A 25,241-nucleotide genomic window follows, 5' to 3' on the forward strand; every position below is an offset into this window, starting at 1 on the left:
CTTTCATTTGGTCAATTCTTGTCAGATTTTTATGTAACTTATATCGTAGGTTTATATTAGCAATATCTGGGACACGTTAGAAAATCAGTGCCAATCAATCATTTTTGAAAGAGTTATCCCCCTTGGAAACATTACTTTTATGGAAAATTGCACCGTTAGTGCTTTCATTTGTACAATTCTTGGCAGAATTTTATGAAACTTATATAATAGGTTTATATTAACAATGTCTTGGACGAGTTTGAAAATCAGCGCTGATCAATTATTTTTAAAAGAGTTATGCTTCTTGGAAACATTAATCATATGGAAAATTGCATCGTTAGCACTCTAATGGTTAAAATTCTTGCCATATTTTATGAAACTTATATCAGGTTTATATCAGCAATGTCTTTGATAAGTTCGAAAATCAGTGCCCATCAATTATTTTAAAAAGTGTTTTGCCCCTTGGAAATATAATATATAAATTATATGGAAAATTGCTTTATGAGCGCTCTAATGTGTACAATTCTTGCCAGATTTTTTTGAAATTTATATTATAGTTTTATATCATCAATGTTTTTGACGAGTTTGAAAATCAGTGCTGATCAATTATTATACGACCGCAAATTTTTTTTTGGGATCGTATAATGGTATGATGTCGTCGTCGTCTGCGTCTGCGTCTGCGTCGTCGTCCGAAGACACATTGGTTTCCGGACAATAACTTTAGTTTAAGTGAATGGATCTCTATGAAATTTTTTAAGAAGGTTCAATACCATAAAAGGAAGTTTGGGGATGATAGTCCCAACCGTTTAGGAATTAGGGGCCCCAAAATGGTTCCAAAACAAGCATTTTTTTAGTTTCAGGATAATAACTTGTGTATAAGTATTTCGATTGCTCTGAAATTGTACCACAATGTTTAATACCACAAGTAGAAGGTTGGGATTCATTTTAGGGGTTATGGGGGCCAACAGTTTAGGAATTAAGGGACAAAAAGGGGCCAAAAAACAAGCATTTTTCTAGTTTCCAGACAATAACTTATATGTAAGTGTATGGTTCTCTCTGAAATTGTACTACAAGGTTCCATACTACAAAGGAAAGGCTGGGATTGAGTTTTGGGATTATTGCTTCAAGGGGGGTTTCAAAGAGTTGGGGGGGGGGGGGGGTATTTTTTCCCAATTTTTTTAAGGGATTCATATTTTTTTTCTATTTTTTTTTCAAATTTCGAATTTTTGAAAAGTTTCAAGAAGAAATCTTCAATTGCACAGTATTGCGCAATGGTTTTATAAGATCTTTGACCACATTTATTTTGTGTCAGAAACCTATATTATGTCAAACATTTGATCACCATCCAAATTCAGACAGTCTCAAGCTTGAATATTCAGGGTTCGACCTCTGCGGTCGTATCAGGCTGCGCTCAGCGAAGTATTTTAGTTTTAAAAGAGTTATGCCCCTTGGAAATATTGATTATATGGAAAATTGCATTGTTGGCGCTCTCATATATTCAATTCTTGCAAGATTTTTATGAAACTTGTATCAGAGTTTCATACTGGCTATGTCTTGGACGAGTTCGAAAATCAGTGCTCATCAATTATTTTTTAAACATTTGTGCCCCTTAGAAATATTGGAAAATTGCATTGCTAGACTGCTCTCATGAGTACAATTCTTGCCAGATTTGAATGAAATTATATTATAGGTTTATATCATCAGTGTCTCAGACAAATTCTAAAATCAGTGCCAATCAATTATTTTTAAAAGAGTTATGCTCCTTGGAAATACATGTACATGTATTGATCATATGGAAAATTGCATTGTTAGGCTCTCATGTGTACAATTCTTGTCAGATTTTTATGAGAGTTATATCATAGGTTTATATCAGCAATGTCTTTGACGACTTCGAAAATTAGTGCTGATCAATTATTTTTAAAAGAGTTATGCCCCTTAGAAATATTAACTGTATGGAAAGTTGCATTATGAGCGTTCTAATGTGTTCAATTCTTGCCAGATTATTATGAAATTTATATTATTTATATTATCAATGATTTTGACGAGTTCGAAAATTAGTGCCGATCAATTATTATAAAAAGTTATGCCCTTGGAAATATTGGAAAATTGTATTGCTAGACTGCTCTCATGTGTAGAACTCTTGCCAGATTTTAATGAAATTTATATTATAGGTTTACATCATCAATGTTTCAGACAAATTAGAAAATCAATGCCGATCAATTATTTTTGAAAGAGTTATGCCCCTTGGAAATATTGATCATATGGAAAATTGCATCGTTAGCGCTCTCATGTGTACAATTAATGCCAGAATTTTACAAAACTTATATCATAGGTTTAAATCAGCAATGTCTTTGACACTTTCGATTAGTGCTGATCAATTATTTTAAACGAGTTATGCCCTTGGAAATATTAATTATAATGAAAATCGCATTGAATTTGCTCTGAAGCCTTCATTTCTATAAGATATTTGTAAATTGTTTTAAAGAACAAATGTTTTTTTAGTTATTGCCCTTGTACCTTGAATAGATAAAATATGTGCAACGCGGGGGGGGGGGGGACATTGGAACTCTGTTCTTTTATTTGAGTAGCCTTATAAATAGCTTTGTTTGCTGTTGATTGAGTCATTTACTGTTGTTTGTATAGTACATGTAGTAAAGAATTTATGTTTATATGACACAGTAAAATAATATTGCAGACAATGATTTTCAGCAATAATAACTTGTTGCTCAATGTTATAATTTTTGCCTTTTATTTTCCAGTATTCCCTTCATTTTTTGGTCTAGTTCTATTTTAGGTGCTACAATTTCATCATAGTCTATAGCTATCAGCAATAATTTTCTTGATTTCTGTCTTTGTGCTTCATTGATTATAACAAAATTCTGTGAGCTTCTTACGTACATGTACTGATCTTCCAGTATTTCCAGGATCTTCTGATTATTGGGCTTATTCATTGGATAACCATGATTTACTCCTTCACTCATCGTCTTCTGTACTATTTATGAACTGTGGATCCATGACTCAGGAATAATGATTTCTCCCTTATGTTCATGGTCAGGCTAGATATCTAGTTCTCTTTCACCATTTTCTCCCTCTCCAGCAATGACTATCCCTGCATTGACTGGTATTGTATTGACTTTCTTCAAATACAATTTTTCCCTTACAGGTGTCACCCCAACTCCATTGCCAATAACGAACTCGGCTTTAACCTCGTTATTGACCAAAGGAACAGTAATGGTAGCTACCCTAAGCCGATCAATGATAATGTTTTCCTCTATTTCACGACTCGGTTTGACACTACCACTTACTTCATATAGTGCACTCTTCTTTATTACCTCTTCCTCAAACAATAAATTTATGCTCAGGTCCTGATTAAATATATCAAATTCATCATCATCATACATGTACTTCATTGTCATTGTATCCTTAATTTCACTCGTGTTAACAGTTACTAATAATCAATTTATCAACTTTTACAGGGGGCTGTTACTTGGCCAACAGTCTCAACCCTTGATAGTTTATAGGATTCTGTTGTGTACCCTACTGAGAATCATTTTCCTTGGTAAACCATCTGTTTTATGTGCTACTTTGCATTTGTCTTGGTTTTTGACAGTCTTTTGTGTAATGACCTTCTTTATTGCAGTTAAAACATCTAGTTGTTCTTGTTTTGGTTCTGTTGTCTTTATTATACTGTTGGTCTATGACATTGTTTTACATCAGGTTTATGATATTTTGTCATCTCTTTCTGAATTATCTCCCCTACTGACTGGGTGATGGACTGCAGGGAGATGGAATCTTTCATCCCTCTTTCAAATTGGGTAAGTCTCTCCTCTAACATATTTCTTTCCACCAACTTTCCTGACCTCTATGTCTTCGGATCCTCGATCATCCCTTTAACTTTCCTCTGTTGTACCAAGCTGACGGATGTTTCTATCTCTGGTACCTCTCATATGTTTCATACAGGGTAACTTGGTGTATTGCCTCTGTTATGCTGGTAGTCCTTTTTGTCAACAAATCAATAGCAATACTCTGATCCGAAAGTCCTCTTTACATATACTCCACACTCAGTGTACTTTGGGTTGCTGTGTCAATGTTTGGGAAAGACTGCATGACTAACATCTCGACCCTTGAAGTATACTCTTGGATTGTCTCTCTATTTTTCTTTTTCAAAGTATGGAGCTCTTGTCTGTATGTTTCAGAATACCCATGATCTCCGAATCTATTTGACATGGCTGCACAAAATGCTGAAAATGATCATGTTGTCTCTGGTGTAAGGAATGAGGCATAGACCATTGCTTCATCTTTGAAGACTCTAACCAGTTCTATGGCTTTGGTTGATTGAGTCCAATTGTTCATTTCAGTAATCAGCTCAAATTGCATCACATATGCGTTCCATGGATCCTTTCCGTTATAGAATAGCACTCTTGTTTTGCGTCCATTGTCATTAAATCTTGGAACTTCTGTTGCGTATTAAAACAATGTGGACCACTGGAATGCTGGATTGGTAACAAGTTTGACTCTGTGATTGGACGATACAATGAAAAATCCCTATTTGGTACTTAATATTGTTGAAAATTACTGCTGGGGTCTTGACTCTGCATAACACTGCTATTCTGTACTGTTTTTTGCGAATAGTTACGTCGTTGCATTGTATAATGAGGATATGTGTTGCTCAAAAATTGACTCTGAGTATACACGGTATTGTTAAGAACTGGATTCTTTGAAATGTTGATGCTAACAATATCCTGGTTTACATGACTATGGGTACCAGCATATGCATTCGTCTCTATATACCCTGTTGACTGGGTAATTGTGTTGACCAGATTTTGACCAGGGTTAGTTTGACTTGCACTTGGTATAGAGAGGCTGTTTTGTTGGGCTGTTTTCTTTAACTCAAAATTTTCATTTTCTAAGGCATCTAATTGTTTTCTTATTTGTGTGAGCTCATCACTATCAGAGTTTGTTTATATTGATATTAAAGCGCTATCACTTCTACTTTCGGTTGGAACTAGGAATGGATTGGAGTTATTCTCAATTCCTTGACTTATAGCAGGTAAGTTGACAGAATGATCCATTGTAGGAAAACTTTGATCAGTCAAATGAGTTACCTCCCGTTTCCTTCATTAATTGAAGTAGGCAATATATTTGGGTACTTATTTATTGTCTCCCCTTGATTAAAATCAGGAACAAATCTTGCAGTAAAATAATCATGAGAGTTTCTAGGGTCCCCTGAAAAATGGGTCTCAATATTCCCAGATGATATAGCATGATTGGGAATGGCTAAACTACTTGGTGGGTTTATTCCAGATCCCCTTCTCCTTCCTACAATCATTGATCCCGTAGAAATACTAGGTTGTCTATTTCTCAAATTATACATCTTAATTTTGACTGATGATTAGAGTCAAGAGTTTCAATTTACTAATCAACTTGGATTAAAGTTTATCCTTATTAATCTTGTACTTTTTCAGAATTATTCAACTTCAATCAATTTTTACATCGCGATGACCATGAGGGCATTCCGATGTATTGTTGCCACAGTTAGTTTTCGTTTTTGACTGGTAACCGATCGTATAAATACGCGGATATTATCGAGTGCAAAATAACATTCCTTTTTGCTTTTTATAAATTCATTTCTTCAATGAATACTCATAAAAATATTCTTTTTAGAACATAAATTAATAATATGAAAATGTTTTGTCGTTAGAAATATATATATAAGTAAAAAATCATTAATATCTATGCACACGTACAGAAAAATTGTGTTAACGCATGCTGAAGAATATCACAAGAACGTTTTGCGGGAAAATATGAATGCCTACTCGAATCCAATCTATTAGAAAAATCGAATTATTACAGAAGAGTGTCCACCGTGCACTTGCACTGCACTATTATTAGAATAGTAGAATAGAATGATATACAAATACTAAAACTAATATAATATATAACAACAAACCAGAGTATACTGATTTGTATCACTTCAATATAATAGTTATTACGGTGAGGTTGAATTCCCTGTCATTTATTCATCATCCACGCATGAACTTGTCTCAGAAAAAAATATATCTCTGTACATTAACTCACTTTCAGGTATAGAGATGTGATTTTTTTTCTGGGACAAGTGCTTTTGACCATCCACAAGAACTTGCGGTCATCCGATGTTCAGTACTTCAGTACTTTGATTATCCTTGCTGAAATTGGTAAGAATTTCCTATGCCTTACTTTTAAATCAACTTAGATTTAAATGTACCTTGTTGAACACACTTAAAAGAGTAAACAATTTGGGTTATGAATCTATCCTTACTTTGCGAAATAGACTATATAAATTACAAATTTAAAACAGAATATAGACATTCAACTTTGACCTTATTGGAAAATTACTACAACTTAGATTTATATTAATCCTTGTTGTAAACAAATAAGCATGTGAAGCGGAATATTTATTTTACAAGTTTGAAATAGACTATAAATTTTTCAACTTTAAGCCTATTGAAAAATCACTATTTAATTTAACAATCAACTTGGATTCAAATTTATCCTTGCTGAAAATAGACTCCTAAATTTAAAACTCAACTTGAAATTATTTCTCTCCAACTTGGATTAAAATTTATCCTTGTTGAATATAAAACTACTTAAATGTATACTATAAGCTAAAGTAATCTCACCAACCGTACTTTCCTTTCCTTTCAGCGTTTGTTGAACTGTCCTTTTTTATATGTTCATTTTTTTTATATGTGTAACCAAATATTATGAAAAAATGGACAGTAATAATTTTTTTTTAAGATATGTTTTCTTCTGTAAATGCGTACCAAGAAAATTGTGTCGTAGATTCTTAAAACTTTCTTGAAAAAGAAAATTAAGTACGCTGCCACCAATGTTATAATTGTTGCTTTTATTTGGACAACAATAGTTTTTATATATATTCAATCAATGCATAAATACCTTTGCCAGTATTTTCTTACAAAATAATTACTAAACTATCTTCAGGAAATAGAAATTATATTATCATTAAATTAATACAATAAATAAAAGTACAATTAATATGTTTTTAACGGTTTTCTGTATTTGTATTTCTTTGTCAAAGTATTTACCTATATTGCGGATTACAAATGTGTTGAGTTTTGTGATTCGATAACAATACATAGATGTCAGTGTATATTCAGGAAACTACCGGGGTATATACGACATACAACAACGTCATTATAACGACCGTTACTATGTGACGTAGTCTTAAGCTATATAGAACAACGAAAGAATGTCAGAGGCTCATAGAGGGAAAATAATGACGTGTATCCGTCAATAATAACTATTTAATCTAAAATCACTCGATTTTCACATCAAATACTTAAGTAATGTCTCAAAGTGTTATTACAAATCATTGCATACACGATAAACTTATTTTCACAGCAAATAACAAAATCCTTCACGTATGCGAAAAATATCAGGTTGGTTTTTTCAATATTTTTGTTATCAAAAATAATCATAATACATAAAAAGTCACAAACAAACAAATAGTATACATGAAATCTAAAACTTTATTGACCTAACGAAAATAACAATATATGTAAAGTTGAAAAACTTCTATTTAAAAGAATTACTCAAAATATTACTTCTAAGAAACAATAAACATATACTGAATATATATAATGCATGGTGAATATTTAACAGATACCTGGTACTGGAAAAAACATTAAGGCAGGGGTAATCCGTAATATATGTGTAATTCAGGTTTCAGTCAGGGTATATAATGTGACATTCCCGGCTTAGGGTTTATATCCCCTTTACCTTCGGCTCAGGGAATATAAACTCTAAGCCGGGAATGTCACATTATATACCCTGTCTGAGACCTGAATAACATATAATATTCTCTGATGCTCATTTCAAATTCAAATCATAATCGTGTTTTCAATGGGAAATCCTATTTTTATATGCCAAATCACACAATAACGTTGCGTGCAAGAAAATAGGTCGCTAACGTTCAAGGTTATTACAATAATCATGTGTACTATTGTCAGCGAGTACATAACTATTGGATTATATAGAAAGCAAGCACGATTTCATCCATCTTGACACCGATTTAGCAATATAGAGCATGTAAACAGAAGGAACTAAAGAAATGTAGGATTAATAACAAGCTAGAAAACAAAGATGTTATTCGAATGCCACATTGCACGTGTTGGCGGAATTTCGTAACGCAAAATTGGCAACAGTCAAATTTCCAGGAACGACATTACGTTCACACAAATATATTACCGCGTTATTTAACGTTCACAACACTCAAGTATATATACAAAATGTTAGAAGATAATTAGAAACCATAAACATTAGTAAAAAAGAACTTGCATAGTAGCACCTTTTCAAGGTTTTATCTTGCCTCAATGAAGTCCCGATGGTGAGACTTAGGCGTTTTGTTTCTAGTGTTAGCGTCAACAAAGTATTAGTTTGTGATTGGGTCAGTTTAAGGGAATTACTAGTGGTAGGTCAATGATATTTGGTATGCAGTTGTATTAGCATTGACACATCTAATGAGATTATATAACCCTGTCCGCTTTGTCATGGTTCATTGAATTTGGATTTTTGCATAATTTTTTTTAATTTTGCTATTTTATCTCCCTTTGGTTATTTATATAAGCTCTTCACCCGTTTAGGTCAAATGTTTATGTTTGAGCGTTCATAATGAGCTAAAATCCAGAAAATGCCTTGGACGCACAAAATTAAATAAATCATTTTATAAAAGCTGATCATAGCTCTGAGTCGATACGACTACACTGCTAGTGGACTGTTATAAGTAGTCCCAAGGGTACTTCAGTGCTGATAAATAAAGAAATTATTAAGAAACAAATATTTAAAATCCCTCAGGATAAGTTGAAATACATGACTTTGGTTATTTTTAGGTCCTATTTGGTCATGAAGCTCTTCCACATGTTTAGGTCTTCTACATCCTTGGCTTTCAAATGTTTAGGTTTGAGCGTACCTGATGGAAGATAAACCCAGAAAAGCACTTCGGATGCACGGAACAAATAAAGTGTTATTTTCATTGATTTATTAAAGTAATAGTCATGATAGTATGTTGATGATTTAGATCAGATAAAAAGAAATCACTCATGATAGGTCAATGATATTTGGTATGTAGTATAAGCATTGCGGCACATCTTATTTTTCTTTATTCGTCTGAGCCCGGGAAAAAGGTAACTACAGATATTGAAACGTTCACTTTCTTGCTATGTATAAAAACAAGGGAAATTATTTTGCCTTGGACCTTCAATCTAGGTTGGTTGACTTTGAATGATTTGCCTAGTTTTACATTTTTAAGTTTTGCAATTTTAATTTCAACGTTTGCATTTAACTATCAAAATTACGTGCAGTCGAGACACATATCTGTATTAACAGTTTATTTTTTTGTTGTTGCTTCATTTGATAAACCTTAGAAATAAACAGTTGAAAGGTTACTTAATAGGGTTAACTTGTTTTAGAATTAGAATTTGATTTGGAAAAAAATCTTATAAATGATCCACTAAACTAAATGATGTCCTTTAACATGTCTTGTCTCCCTTTGTTTGCAAAATTGAACTTCCTTTTGGAAAACAATGAAAATGTGATTCTGGTGCATATAGTATCATTTTGAATTGGTACACGATCTTTTAGTTAACTCAAATTATATTCGAGGCATTACAAAGTTTCGTAATGCCGAGTGAATTTAAATGGTCCATAGTTTATATCAATTAGTCACGAATATACTAGGCGTGAGACTCAACTAAGGTCCACGCAAATAATTTTGTTTATTTCGCAATTATAACTCCTTTGTAGGAAAACTAAATAACTTTTAGGGAGTGTAAAAAATCAGAATGTCCTTCTGTAAACAGAATTCTGAATTAAATAAAAAATATCTAATTCATCGTCTAAAAATCTTTTTTACTCCTGCTTTACATAACTCCAGAACCACTTCTATCAGTTCAACAATACACAAAAGTGACACACCTAGACACAGTCCAACTGAGCCCCCCACGTCAGACATCAATCTTGTAGCCTAAAATGACAAATACACGATTGATAAGGCAAGAAAATTAAATCGAAATGGTAATGTTAAAAAAATATACCAACTCCTTTTATTCATATGAATCATATATTGACATGATTTATTTGTAACTTGCATGTTTGAACCATCTCTATAATTGCTTTAGTATTTTACTGTTTAGATTTAGAAGAATAGCCAGACAACCTTTTGATACTCTGAAGGGTGTGGTGAGATTGGTGCAGGATGATTATGAAAATGAATATGTATAGTTTTATCTGTATTTCCATTGTTTCGAGTTTACTGTCTATACATTTTGGACGATTCAGTCGGTCATGTACAACAATCATAATTTTCTTCATTTATATCTTTCGTTTGAAAGAAAAATTGGAAAAATTTCATCTGAAATTATTCTATACAGAGACGATATTCAAAAAGTGTTTCAATCTTTGCTAAAATATACATTATCACAGCATCTTCCCTTGTTGCATGAAACATCATTGTGTTGATTTCAAAATAATAAACGTGCAAATAGCCAAACTGAATAGAAATTGAATAGATCTGTATTTTTTTCAAATGTTTATATGAAAAATGTGATAAGGATATTCTTAACAAAAACTAAATTATACCGGAAGGAAGAATTTTCTTTCAACACACAATCTCTATCATCTTGGTTATCAATGTTCATCGATGAAATATTTTACACGAAATTTAAATTGACTCGCACGGTAAATTAAGTCATTGAAGACTTGTGACGAATAAAACGATTCCATACTTCTTTATCTAAATATACCTTGCAGTCCTCGTGCATGTGATGTTAAGTGAAGCTGAAAACCAATACTTACGTCATAAATTGGAGTTTCTTCAATAAGCTGTTGGTTTAAGTCCTCAAAATACAACATCACCTTGAGAAAGTTGGTTCTAAAACATACAACTTTAGTTCAAACAGATGTACATAAGAAATGCAACGATTAAGAAGACCTGTCAACCAATTTTGAAAAACTTTTCCGTAAACGGATCTAATTGAAAATATTCAAAATAACGAGGAACCAACACTTATACATATAGTTGAAATAATTCTCTATCCAGATTAAGGAACTCGTTGAATAGAAACAGTCGCGATAAGTGATTACTGACAACCAAGATATATCTTTGAATCAGTGGATATTCTAATGTAAAAAATTAACTATTTTTAATAAAATGAAAACAGAGATGGAGAACCACAATTGCTTGGAGTTTTGTCAATAGTTTGTAGGCAATGTGTATGAAAAAAGTCAGAAATACATCAATGAACTTCAAGCAAAGTCTCAAACGACACAAACAAAAAACCAAAGCAAAAGCAACCTAAAGGTCAATATACGGTATTGAACATTAAGACGATGTCTGTACAATATTTTAATCTCTGATTGCACCGAGTCTAAATACTTGTAAATTATTTAACAGAAACTATTTAAGATCTGCCATCAAAACAAACAACATGTCATGCGTGTAAATCACATTACATAAACTGCTTGGTAAATGAATTAGGTATTGACAATTCACTTAGAAACTCTACAAATACACCAACGACACTTACCAAATGGAAAATTCTGAATAATCATAGGTCTGTTCTCTGTTCCTTTGGAATTTCAACCAAAGATGAAGAACTGGATCTTCCTTCTCTGTATTAGATACCTAAATTACATACTAGTAAGTGTCCCTACAAACAACATTATATTGCTGGGTCTTTCAAGTGCTCCACGAAACCTCTTTTTCATTATTAACATCAATTTTATCAGCAACCAAAGCCGGGCTTCAAAGTTTTTGTGAAAATACCTATTCTAGGGGTAGCATGAACCAGATGTGAATACTTAAACAATCCAAAGATCTTTAAGAGCACATAAACTCTAAGACTCTTTCGTCTTGTAATAGCATTAAAAGATTTGACTTTCTACACTTAACACAGATATTTCCAATTCCAAACTAAAAGACAAATTGAAAGAGTTGGTCCTGCTTTGTTTCATAAAAGAAAGAGCCATCGTAGAAACAAGTATCTTGTCTTATGGAGGGATAAATCGTACTTTGTGAAAAATCACTCTGATTCAAACAAAAAATTCACTGAAACTGACATCAAGATGCTTGATTTCTTAATTGACAACATATTTTATACGTTTGGAGGACGTGTTTTTCAAAAAAAAAAAAAAATCATCATTCCTATGGGAACCAAGTATGCTCCTCTTCCTGCCGACTTGTACCTATATTCATATGAGGCTGACTTTGTACAGGAGCTTCTTAGGAAGAAAGAAAAGCAGTTAGCATTATCCTTAAACTTCACTTTGCGCTTTATAGATGATGTCATCTCACTCACTAAATCATTCAAAGTTTAGTGAATATGTTGAACACATCTGTCCAATCGAACTTTAGATAAAGGATACAACTTTTACAGTTAAGTCTGCCTCATATCTTGACTTGCATCTAGAAAAAGGACAATGAGGGTTGGTTGAAAACAAAACTTTACGACAAAAGACATTATTTGAGCTTCCGAATTGTTAACTTTTCGTTTCTAACATGCAACATTCCAGCAGCGCCTGCATATGGAGTATATATCTCCCAGTTGATACGATAAGCCAGGGCTTGCATTTTCTATCGTGAGTTCCTTGACAAAGGGTTGCTGCTCACAAGGAAGTTATCAATCCAAGAGTTCGAAGTGGTGAAGTTGAAATCATCCCTTCGTAGATTTTACGGACGCCAACACGAGTTGGTTGACCGTTATCGAATATCTGTTTCACAGATGACGACGGATATGTCCCAATTGTCGTAATCAAATCCCGTTCTCTTTCATCGAACGTGACCTACCGAATAAGTATTATTACCGGATTTGTACTTACATGAGTAATATGGCGGGTGCCACATGTGGAGCAGGATCTACTTATCCTTCCGGAGCACCTGAGATCCCCCCTCCCGTTTTTGTTGGGTTCGTGTTGCCTAGTCTTTAGTTTTCTATGTTGTGTTTTATGTATACAGTTGTTTGTCTTTTGGTCTTTTTGCCATGGCGTAGTCAGTTTATTATCGACTTATGAGTTTGAATGTCCATTTGGTGGCTTTCGCCTCTCTTTTAATCATCAAAACATAACGACATAATAAAAGACAATCACTGGTGGATTTCCTGAAAAGGGACAAACATTTGAACACGTGATGGTGTTAAACTGGCTTGATAAAGATATCTACTATCTCCCTTTTTAAGCGCATATGCACGATTCAAAATGGGTGCGGCCAACGTAGGCGAAAATTTTACATTGAAATCCTATGAAATAACACAGTTTGCTGTTCTTTTTCAAGGAGAGACGAACATAAATGAAAACAAACTATGAAGCAATGTAGAAGGTATTTAGATGTACAAAGTTCCGTTGCTTTTGTACTGATGAAAAGTCCGTAGTTGATTTCAAGGGGTCAAAGGTCTTCTCAAGAACTAATGAACCGAGTGAAGCTAAACTTGCTAGATATGTTCTATATGTTATTACCTGGATCGTAAGATAAGCTTTTTTGCTAGTTGGGCATCATAAATTCATGTGAGCGATGCAGGCTCATAGGGGCCTCAAATAAATCTCGATTAGTCGAATAAGAAGAGGTACATGAAAAAAAAACCTCTTAAGACTATAAATCAGAACAGGAATTCTTCCTAATCTTCGACATAGTACATGTAGATAAAACACAACAATGCAAACACAACAATAATAAACAACAACCGTATCAAAGAATGCTCACAGTAAATGTTAGCAATCTCAAAATGTTTACCCTACTGATGTGTAATAATACCGTCTTAAATTGAGAAAGAGTTTTTAAAAGTACTCAAACATCCACACTGCGTCTTAATTTAACAGATCCCACTCATTCTTTTCAATTCAGGAATTGAAATACTAATACTAGCACGCTATTTTGACAACATACATTTACGAGCATGTTTGTTCAATGCCCGTTTTCGATTAATTGCTTCAACTTACTCAATTTGATGTTGTGTTATGTTGAAATCTGGATCCAGTAAGGGACAATAATCTTTTTCTATACAAGCTTCTGATACAAGGGTTGCCTAACAAAATCAAATTATAATATATATTTCGCCAAATGAACTATTTCATTCTTTTACTAACTGCGTCATTCAATGGTTCATTCAATGGTCAATCTATCATACATGTATATGCATTTCGTTTAAACGAAGACTGGGGTAATTATCATCAAAGTGTGTGAGAAACTCGTCCTTTTCAGAGGGAAACATGTAAAATCCTTGCATGAGCGAAATACTTCTTCAATTACAATAATTCAGAATACGAAATATGTATAACATAAATCATTAAATGTACTAGTATATTGATATCATAGTGCATCAGAGGCGATGGTTAGAGGGAAAATAAAAAAAAAGAAAATACAAGGTCGCAGCAATACATATAGAATAATGGCATTTTTATTTTTGATACTGACTTTATGAGCAAGAATATCAAACGAGCCCGCTAGGGCGAGCTGATATTAGAGCTGATGAATCAGTATCAAAAAATAAAATGCCATTATTCTTGTTATGTGTTATGTATGTCCAGACACTCCCCAACAGCGCAGTGATGGAAAAGCAAAGCAAAGCTATCATAGCTCATTGCAATAAATGGTATACACTGGAAGTAATCATTTCATTGTTGTCACAAGGGATATAACTTTGTACAGTAATTGCAACAACAATGAAAATCGACCTCGACCTACATTTCATGATAGCTTTTAATGTTCAAGAGAGCTAATTTAGGTTTTACTTCAAAGCAAACAGAAATTTTTACCTGAAACCATTAGTTTCGGCCGCAGTAACGCCAAAGCGGCGATAATTTGCTCATCAGAGTTTTTTTGTGCGAGAAACATTAATATTAGAAAATTTCAATTATATAGTAATTGTCAAACATGTTTATATGAGTCTATTTGATTAATTTAATATGATGAACGAAATATGGGCGCAAGCGTGTCTCTAATGGGTTTCCATCACGAAAAATAGCAGTTTGCTAGTTTGTGTTCACCGCAAATGGAAGGCTAAAAAGTTAAGAAACAAAGGAGACAATGAAAATTAATCAATTCGATCAAGGACAGACAGCATCAGACCAACAGATAAAAGTAAGTAAAACCTACTCAGAAAACTAAATACTGAACAACTCGAAAAACACATAAAACTTGTGAGAGCGCAGGCGCTCAAGAACGGGGTAACGTTCCGACTCCGCTGGTGGCACCCGTCGTGTTTCTCATGACAAATTCAATTCTTGTTTTGCTTATTTAAGTTTGACCAAGTTATTGTCGTCATGATTATTTACTACCTTTGGTATCTTTTTAATTCATTACGTCTTAAATCTCATTTATGTTCAATAACATGTACAAGCTCTCATCGGTTCATTTAGAATTGTGACGAGAAAATAAACCGTTTGAAACATATATAAATATCATTTTAATCCGACCAACAATTTCGCTAATATGACATAAATGTCTCGTTAATTCGACATAATTATATTGTTACTTCGACATAGTTAGAACGTTATTTCGAAATGCGATGACGTATTAACTAGGTAATCGACTTCCATGCACTGTAAACCATACCCGCGTTTCAAATTTATATATGGATAATAAATGATTGCTCATAAATCGGATTTCTTCATTCTATAGTTAATATATATATATAAGAATAAATTTCTGACAACTTCATTGCAAGAACATTATCTACATACCCTAGTCCTATCATTTGGCCATCTTCTGGAGGAAATAGATGTTGTGTAAATTTTTTCACTGAAAAATAATCATACACCTCATAATCAATGGTTTGAAAGATGTTTGTCTGATGATAACACACACACACACAGCAACACACACACACAGAGACATATATATATATATATATCTTTACAACATTTGAGTTCACAATTTGTAACTTCTGTGTTTAGTTTAAGACATGTACATATAGATTGAATAACAGTATCCCGTTCGTTACAATAATTACCAACTCGAAATAAGACCTACCTACATGAAGCTGGGCAGCCGCAATATCTGTTTGTGTCTTGGAGGATGTCATGGTTTATGTCTGTTGCACATTTGAGGGCTGTAAAATTGGAATGTGAAAATTGCACTCAATGAAATAGTGTTTAACGAAAAGCATGCAAAAAGCATGTTCCTTTACCTTTCAAATGTTAATAGCTGTATGATAAAGCTTATCATGCCACATATCTTATGAATAACACATTTAACCTGCATCGGACTTGTTATTCTGTAAATGCATATTTCAGTTTGTTAACAGTAACATCGGAAGTAAAATGTTTAAACAACACCGAGTCTATTGAATTATCATTATGCTAGAAGAACAGATGAGATGCAATTCTTAATGTGATGTCGTAAATGTAAGAAGGACCAGCAAGTCAATAATATTTGATAATTCATATACTCTGAAAAAGTTAGATGGCCAATATACATAAATCTCGGAGCCCCTGTGTGGTGTCTTATATTTCCGCGATTTTCCCCTACGTTTGCGAGAAACGCATTTTACGTTGGGATTAATTTACCCGTTACAAAAATGCTACTTTTGCCCGGATTCATAAATTTTCTAATCAACAATAATTAAAAAATTGTAAAATTATTAAATAAAAAGTATCCTTTCTGAACCAAAACAAAATTATAGTTTTCAATTTTTAAAAGATCGATAAACTGAAATGACAAGGCGAAAATCGACATCCAAAATGATTTTTCTATCTGCAAGAAAACAAAGCGAAAAAGTACTTGATATTCGATGGATATACCTTCTGAGTAGATAACTGAGTGTAGAAACATGGAGACATTTCCTACAGATGCATCTAGAAAATATCCAAATGTAGGATAAAAACGCATCGTGCATGTAAAGTTTTGCTTACGGGAACAAATGAGCTCAATCATGAAAGTAAATAAGAAAGACAACACAGAATACTGACTATACTGTAGGTACATTAAGATGCACGGTAGCGATATATCTAATGTAAAACAATAGTAAGGGAAACTAAGTTCACCGTTAAACAGTCTGTTAAAATTTCAAACTTTAAAAGATATATTTAATCGATGGGATACAAGTATCAGACGAGGACTGCATTCTATACTGTTTCTGTCCACAACAAACTACTGTGTTTATTCAAGATTAAGTTTTATAAACTTAGAATGTTCCTTTTAAGGAAATACACACTTTATTCACAACTTAGTTAACGAAACATGTTGTGCTTTTTAATATTACATCAATCAATATAGACTTCTCTAAACATATTTTTATCAATATAAATAAATTAACAAAATTTTCGTAAAGTTCATGTCATTTTTCTAGGATTAAAACGCAGATAAAAAATCAGGTTAATTTCAGGTAAATCAGCGCTAACGTATTATACCATTTGTTCACGCAAACCTGTCAAACCTTACATTTCTGCAAATAAGGGTCGCACACCTTTTGATACACTTGTTAATGTCCTTGTATTGTCTAGAAAATGTGACCCGTCCATTCATATGCTTTTTGATTATAAAGGATTAAAGAGGTTGTGCGGAAGATACATGTTAACTTTACTATGTAAAACGTGTCTTCTTGTTTGATATGTATGCTTTTTTATCAATTATGAAATGTTAGCATTGAGTTATACTATTCTTTCACATTCTCAAATTTGGTTTATTTGTTTTCCTCACATGCCTTGATGATGGCATGAAATTTACTGTTTGCTTACTAATGTTTCAGTGATCTTTTATGGGTGAACTAATGAATTTTATGATTAAAGGCTTTCAATATTTTTATATATATTCAATGTGTTGATTATTCCTACTTAGTAAAATGTTATAGAGGTTGCCGATAAATGTAAAAAAGCATCGATTTGGTCAACGCTAAGAAATGTCTTTATATTGCTCTAAAGTTAATCGTAAAATACCTTCCAGTAATTATGAAGATGAAGAATAACAGTAAAAGCACTGTTCCCTAGATACTTTTGTTATTTTGTCATTTCATAGTATTGCCTGGTGTATGTTTGTTTACTGCTGTTTTGATGGTTGAACACTCTGAAACAAATCCTTAGACTTTTTGACTGCTAATTTCAAGATATTAGGAATGCTCATTGAAAGTCTATCCAATTAAGTTATTTATAATTGTTACAGCAACAATTGAATTAAATGAAATATTTGAAATAACTGATATGGCATGTCTTGCCTTCAGCACTGTTTCGACAATATCCATAAAACGAAAAATTGTTGTCAAACCCATATCCAACTGTTGATAAAACACAAAAGCAAATTTGTTTGTACATACTGGCGAAACATGTTTGTAGACATTCCTGAAAAATTTAAAATAAATTAGTTTAATCTTTCTACGATATAATAGTTGAAATAGCCAGGAACATAGTAGTAGTTTCTTGCACACGATTTTTCAAAATGTACATATTGTTTTTGTTATGTGTTGACCATAAAGCTACAATTTAATCCTATACTAATTGCATTTCTAATTGCCATAAGATAAACATGTACTCGTCATGTAAAAAGCTCTCTGCTTTAAACAAAATTCGCAGCTCAAGTCAAGATCTCTGCTCTTATAAAACCTTAGAAACACGCTATTCTACGCCAGAGTTAGTGTTAAAACGATTCGGTCCCAGAGCTTAAAATCCTTCGATCCTTTATGGGTTGATTTGGCATACATAAATAAAATACAAAAATAAGTAAGCAATGGACGAGGTTGTTAAATGTAATATATGCTTTTTGGTGCTTCTTTGTTAAATATTTGTTTGTTTTTGTTGGGATTAAGATTGTGACACGGTGTTGACTGCTGTACCCCTATTTTACATTTTTACCTATTATGTCTGTTTGTTTTATTCACGCATCGTTGTCAATATAATGGAATTTGATGCGACTGTCATACAAGTGAGAGGTTTAGCGCTATAAAACCAGGTTCAATCCACCATTTTCTACATAAGAAAATGCCTGTACCAAGTCAGGAATATGACAGTTGTTGTCCATTCGTTTAATGTGTTTGTGCTTTTGATTTTGCTATTTGATTAGGGACTTCCCAGCAAACACATAACGTAATCATAACGTTATGGTGTCGTTATATTTACGTTACGTTTACGTGTAACGTTAAAATAACAGTAGGAAAACGTTAAAAATAAACGTTATATTATGAAGTAACCAATCTTTAACGTTATTTTTTAAAGTTCTTATAACGTTGGTTGAACATTATGATTATCACGTCACATTTGCAATGTTGTACTTACGTAAAGGTAACGTTATTCTATTAACGTTTGTATTTGATTGAATTTTATATCATAGTACAACGTCTAAATAATGTTATTGAAAAACGTTAATTGATAACATTAATATAATGTTGAAAATAAACTTTATTTAGCAACCTATCTTTAACGTTATTTCTTTTATGTTCTTATAACGTTGGTTGAGCATTATGATTATTACGTCACATTTGTAAGAATATTCTTGGTTTTCAATTTTTTTTAAAGTGTTTTCAAAGATGTCTTTACTGGTTCTTGAAAGATGAAGATGCACTAGTGTCGTTCCTATTTAAGTTTAAATATATTTTACATTTAAAAATCTTAGTTGCAAAATTTAATAGTATTAGTACACTTGTGTTAGTATTATAGTAAATAATACTAATACAATATGTTTTAAAACATATTAATTTGTCATTATATATACATTGAGTTATGTCATGACTGAACATTGAGATATATTTTTTTAGCATTTCTGGAGCAGTAGCCGTACCTTTCTGGTTACTAGTTGTGTGTTGCATATGATATAAATTGTAACACTTCTTAGTGACTGGATAGGTTAAATAGAATCTTCCACGAAAAATACAAGCAAAGAACTTGTTATCGGATAATGTAACATAAAAAAATAGCTAAGTATGCAAGGACAGTTCCAGGATGAAGGTACAGAAATTGTTATGCAACACACAACTAGTAACCAGAAAGTTCGGAGTTCAGCATTTTTGTGATTTAACTTTTTACTGTATTTTTAAAAATAGCAAATTGTTAGGGTATATTATAAAATTCTGTAAAGGCGATCCAACATAAATGTATGACTTTTAAAATAAAACAGAAGTCAGAATTGACACACATGCACTGAAAAGTTAGTCTAAGAGCTGGTTCCATTTTACTGCATTATATTTTTGTTCTATTTTGATCGGAATTTACTTTAACTTAAATTATACAAAATTGATAAAATATGTATAATACATAACTGCTATTAGAAACTCACTTGAAATGAATACGGCTTTCCATTTTCTAAGGTGTTCGCACAATCACTGTAAGGATAACCTTGTCGGTTTATCTGTGTCTGTAAAATAATTATTAAGATAGTATGATGTGTACAAAAATATAGAAGCAACGCATTACAATGCTTTCAAAACATTGGTAAAAAGAAATTTTACGTATATGTCAATTAGACAATAACATAAAGAAAACTCATAAAAAAAAAAAAAAAAAAAAAATAACAAACAAACAGAAAAACAATCGTTATCGCCATGTATCTAGAGGGGAAACCATAACGATGTGGACAGACTACACTACGTATGATTTCAAGAATACCGAATCGTATACCTTTAACTTCTTTGTCATCGGCGATCGATAACAATGATTTTAATTTAAGCATACATAGTCTGCCAGAGGCCTTCCAGTGGGGATGTCAATAATCACGTGTTTCAAATTTCGATACATACAATAAAAATTTCTTTAAACAAAATCTAAAAGGTACTTGTTTTAAATATTCTTTTTATCGTCACACTCGACAGTTTCATTTGAAAGAATGATAAATATGCGGAGCTAATATCATTGAATTATAGAATATCAATGTCGTAGAACTTATAGCATTATAGGCATGTGCTTACAAATAATTTTATATAACATTATTTTTCAAAAGAATTTTACGATTGGTCGAGTATTCAAAGCACTCTTATATACTTCTATATATTTTATATAGAAGATATAAGTTGAATGATACGAAGAGTCCGTACAAATTTTGGAAAACCACGCTTGTAAAATCGCTTTGAAGACAAAAAAAAAGTAATTGCTAACACTAGCACATTCATTACTACTTTAAAGCTAGTTAAATTTTATTTTAATATTTAGAGAACGTGCGATATCATAAATAATTTGATTATCGATTATCAGTGAAGAATGTCAAAATATTCAATGTTAATCAAAACACAAGAGTTATTCCAGTAGTATTTTTCGAGTTATTTGTTTTTAAGGCGTTGAGAAACATTCGGCGACCTATACGTTGTCTGGCGTACAAATTTAATCCTGGTATCTATGATGAGTTTATTTAAATGTCCATTGTAAAATCAACGCATTCAGTAGGCGTAAGAGACGAACTGTTACCTCATCTAACCCAGTCAATTGATGAACTGATCGCACCAAGTTATGGGCTCGTCAACGCTGATATTAATTAAACAATAACTGTTTATCGCTTTTTATCGTGACAACAAAGAAATAATAGCAGCTACTACCAATGACCTGCCATCAAAACTGAATACATAAAAGAAAATTGATTGATTGATTGATTGGTGCTTATCGCTATTTTTAGCACTATTGCGGTATTTCGTGGCGGTCAGTTTTTATTGGTGGAGGAAGCCGTAGTGCCATAAAATAAGAAACAAATCTTAAGATATAGTTGACAAAAAGATTTAACGAGTTTCCGACTAAGAACATGCCAATACAAATAACTTTGTGAGTACTCCGCACAGTTAAATACCATTGGTTCACACTTTACTATTGTACCACATCATGCGACAATCGATTATATTGTTTACTTGATGATAATGGTAGAAATGTAAGCGAATACAGATAAAATTCAAGGTTTGCTGATTGCTTTAACCTACGCATGTCCCCCTCCCCCTTCACCCCTCAAAAAAAAAGGAAAAAAACGCAGTAAAAATATCCATCAGATGTCAGGACGTTGTCTTCTACAAAGCATTTCTAATTCATTGTTTTCGTTCATAATTGTTCCTACAAGTTTGCTTGTAGTATTAACGAATGGACAATGAGGAGCAATTACATTAACAGGTTAGTTAAGACAATTTGATACTCATCGACATAATTCTTTAAAGCTTACAAATTAGCCAAATGTCAATTTCCTTATATGAGACAAACCTAATCATTTCGACCTTCATGGTGTTTTAAGTTTTGGACAGGAATGACTTGTAATAATGCGACATTACAAATGAATGAGATTTGTTTTGGCTTAATATTACTTACATTTCTTCATATAATTGCAATATCTTACCAATTTCATTTTAACGTGAGTTTCTGTTCCACCAGATAAAACAATTCCGTCATTCTCTGGAACTACCAATTGGTTCTCTCCATGCAACACCAATACCAAGCCGTAGCCTTCAGATAAATGGACAGCTTCGTACGTTTCTAGGTTAATAGTCATCTCCAAACCTACATGTATATTTCAAGTGAACACAATTAGTTAGTAGTTGACTAAATTGTAAATAATCAGTGAAAAAGTATACATTTATCTATCAGTAGGGTAGTCAGTGGACGCTTCCCATTTAGAAAATACGTACAGTACAGTATTGTATAATATTATATTAAGACAACGTTGATGATTCAGCAGACAAGCATATTATAATGATATAAGAATATGAAAATAACAGCTTGTATGGCTCCTTGCAATTACAACAACACTTTAAAATTTCACGTTTTATCGCCATTAAATAATTAATCACACATAGGGTAAATTAGCGACATTGTGATTGGTTTAACGCTGTCACATGGTAACCCATATGTCTCCGTAGGGGTATCATGACAACACGTCTACTATTAATGGTGACGTCATCTATTTATGTTATTGTATTTCATAGTTTATTTTTATATAAAACTTGCCAGAATAAGTCCCGTGTGCGATAAATTCTTAATACGGTTCTTTGGTAGCAATACGCAGTTTGGAATTTAGTTTCTCATTTTGGTCCCTGTAAATTTTTCAACTATGAAAGTTATTGTGCAACAACACTGATTTTTAGATAGCTGAAGAATAAAATAGCCTTCAAATAAAATTGAGAATGGAAATGGGGAATGTGTCAAAGAGACAACAACCCGACCATAGAACAGACAACAGCAGAAGGTCACTAACAGGTCTTCAATGCAGCGAGAAATTCCCGCACCCGGAGGCGTCCTTCAGCTGGCCCCTAAACAAATATATATACTAGTTCAGTGATAATGAACGCCATACTAAACTCCAAATTGTACACAAGAAACTAAAATTAAAAATAATACAAGACTAACAAAGGCTAGAGGCTCCTGACTTGGGACAGGCGCAAAAATGCGGCGGGGTTAAACATGTTTATGAGATCTCAACCCTCCCCCTATACCTCTAGCCAATGTAGAAAAGTAAACGCATAACAATACGCACATTAAAATTCAGTTCAAGAGAAGTCCGAGTCTGATGTCAGAAGATGTAACCAAAGAAAATAAACAAAATGACAATAATACATAAATAACAACAGACTACTAGCAGTTAACTGACATGCCAGCTCCAGACTTCAATTAAACTGATTGAAAGATTATGTCTTCATCATATGAATATCAGGCACAATCCTTCCCGTTAGGGGTTTAGTATCATACCATCATAACATATATGAGAAGAACATAACCCGTGTCATGCCAACAACTGGTTTTTAAATAAATGTGTTTAGTGCCGATGCAAAGACCCTATAAGTGAATCAATATTAACGCCAAAATATGCAATCTTTAATGACCTGACAACAGTATCTCAAAGTTGGTTTATATGAACATCAAGATTGATTTGTGCATGTTTTATAGGCCAATTACTGTTTGACAGTCCGTATTTTCACATCCCGTACCGCCCATAGGTCCAGAAATTATTGTAGTGTTTTTCAACATATTTTTGACCCTCGAACTTTTAAATTCAGTTTTATGGAAAAATGAGGTGAAATGCATATGATTTTTTATTTGACCTATGAAAAGTCAAATGTCAATGGTTTCAGAAAAGGTAACACTCTAATGGATTGAAATTCTACTTTGGACCAAATTTGGGGGACTTTTGTGACATTTTCATCCCCTTTTTTGCAATATTTTGCAGATTGTTGCCATCGTTACACCAAAAACAGATTATATTTCACCATTCTAACTATTGGAAATAAAATCTATGGAAGATTCTGTTTCCATACATATGCACATACATAACACAAACAGTAAGCCTTATTTGTTAGAAAGCAAGGGAAAGAGGGTGATCAAAATCCATAGGGGATTCGGCATTCGGCCTTACCCTTTTTAGATCTACTCAGGAATAGATAACCTTAGCAGTATTTGGCTAAACCATTCGGATATTGGGTCCTGAAAGATCTTCAACCTCGTGCTTTATTTGGCCTTTTAATTTTTTGTATTCCAGTGTCATTGATTTGTAGACAAAACGCTCGTCTGGCGTACAAAATGTTTAGCCTTGTATTTATGATGAGTTTATATACTATGGCTTAAGGTCTCTGGATTTTCACTCATGTAGATTTCTAATTATAATGTATATACATGTTTATTACAATACGACAATGGTTTAAGCCAATCGTATCATTATTATTAATGAGATGTTTCGTGTTGATATCATTTTTTTTTTATATCTACCTACATCAAAATTGAAGATTTACCTAAAGATTAACTACAACGGCTGAAGCGAACGAAACCTGAGTATTATATTCACCCTGTTTGGTGATATGGAAGAGACAAAACCACAAAATATGTTCGGAGGGTCATGCTTATTGCCATCTCCGCTAGCCAAGGATTACGAGGGGAGCGGGTCGGATCGTTACCCTTGGCTAGCGAAGATGGCTCATTGAGGATATAAACTGTTTATCAAATTTAAGGCTTTACAGTTGTTGATAATTCATTAGTTTTCTATTTCTTAAATAAATTACCACTAGAAGGCCCTGCTGTTCTGGCAATAAAATTTGTTGTATTTATTGTGTAGCATATACCATAGTACGATGATAGGAAGAATACTATACGCTCGCTGTAAATAGTAATATAAATACCAATCAATGAACTGTAAAAAAAATTCACAATAATCATTACGTTGGAAAAATTCTTTACATCGATAATTATATAATAGTTATTGAAAATCTGGTCATTATCGCGATATATGGACTTCCCACAGGACAGTGGTGTTGACTAAGACATCGATAATGACTGAGCCGTAGGCGAGGTCATTATCGCTGTCGCAGTCAATACCACTGTCCTACGGGCAGTCCATATAT

The 25,241-nt window shown here is 32.8% G+C and overlaps 2 long non-coding RNA genes across 2 annotated transcripts; both read right to left on the reverse strand.

Annotated features, from left to right (window-relative positions):
- Positions 1-7,494: 7,494 nt before the first annotated feature.
- Positions 7,495-14,031, reverse strand: LOC127728435 (uncharacterized). Its single transcript, XR_007994126.1, has 3 exons — positions 13,966-14,031; positions 10,831-10,906; positions 7,495-10,000 (listed from the first exon to the last, which is right to left on the reverse strand). It is a non-coding gene; the product is annotated as an uncharacterized LOC127728435 (long non-coding RNA).
- Positions 14,032-18,182: 4,151 nt separating this feature from the next.
- On the reverse strand, positions 18,183-24,991 carry LOC127728431 (uncharacterized). The gene is made up of 4 exons (XR_007994121.1): positions 24,903-24,991; positions 22,253-22,413; positions 20,228-20,305; positions 18,183-18,300 (listed from the first exon to the last, which is right to left on the reverse strand). It is a non-coding gene; the product is annotated as an uncharacterized LOC127728431 (long non-coding RNA).
- Positions 24,992-25,241: the final 250 nt, after the last annotated feature.

Source organism: Mytilus californianus, unplaced genomic scaffold, assembly GCF_021869535.1.
Source record: "Mytilus californianus isolate M0D057914Y unplaced genomic scaffold, xbMytCali1.0.p SCAF_2, whole genome shotgun sequence".
Lineage (NCBI taxonomy): Eukaryota > Metazoa > Mollusca > Bivalvia > Mytilida > Mytilidae > Mytilus > Mytilus californianus.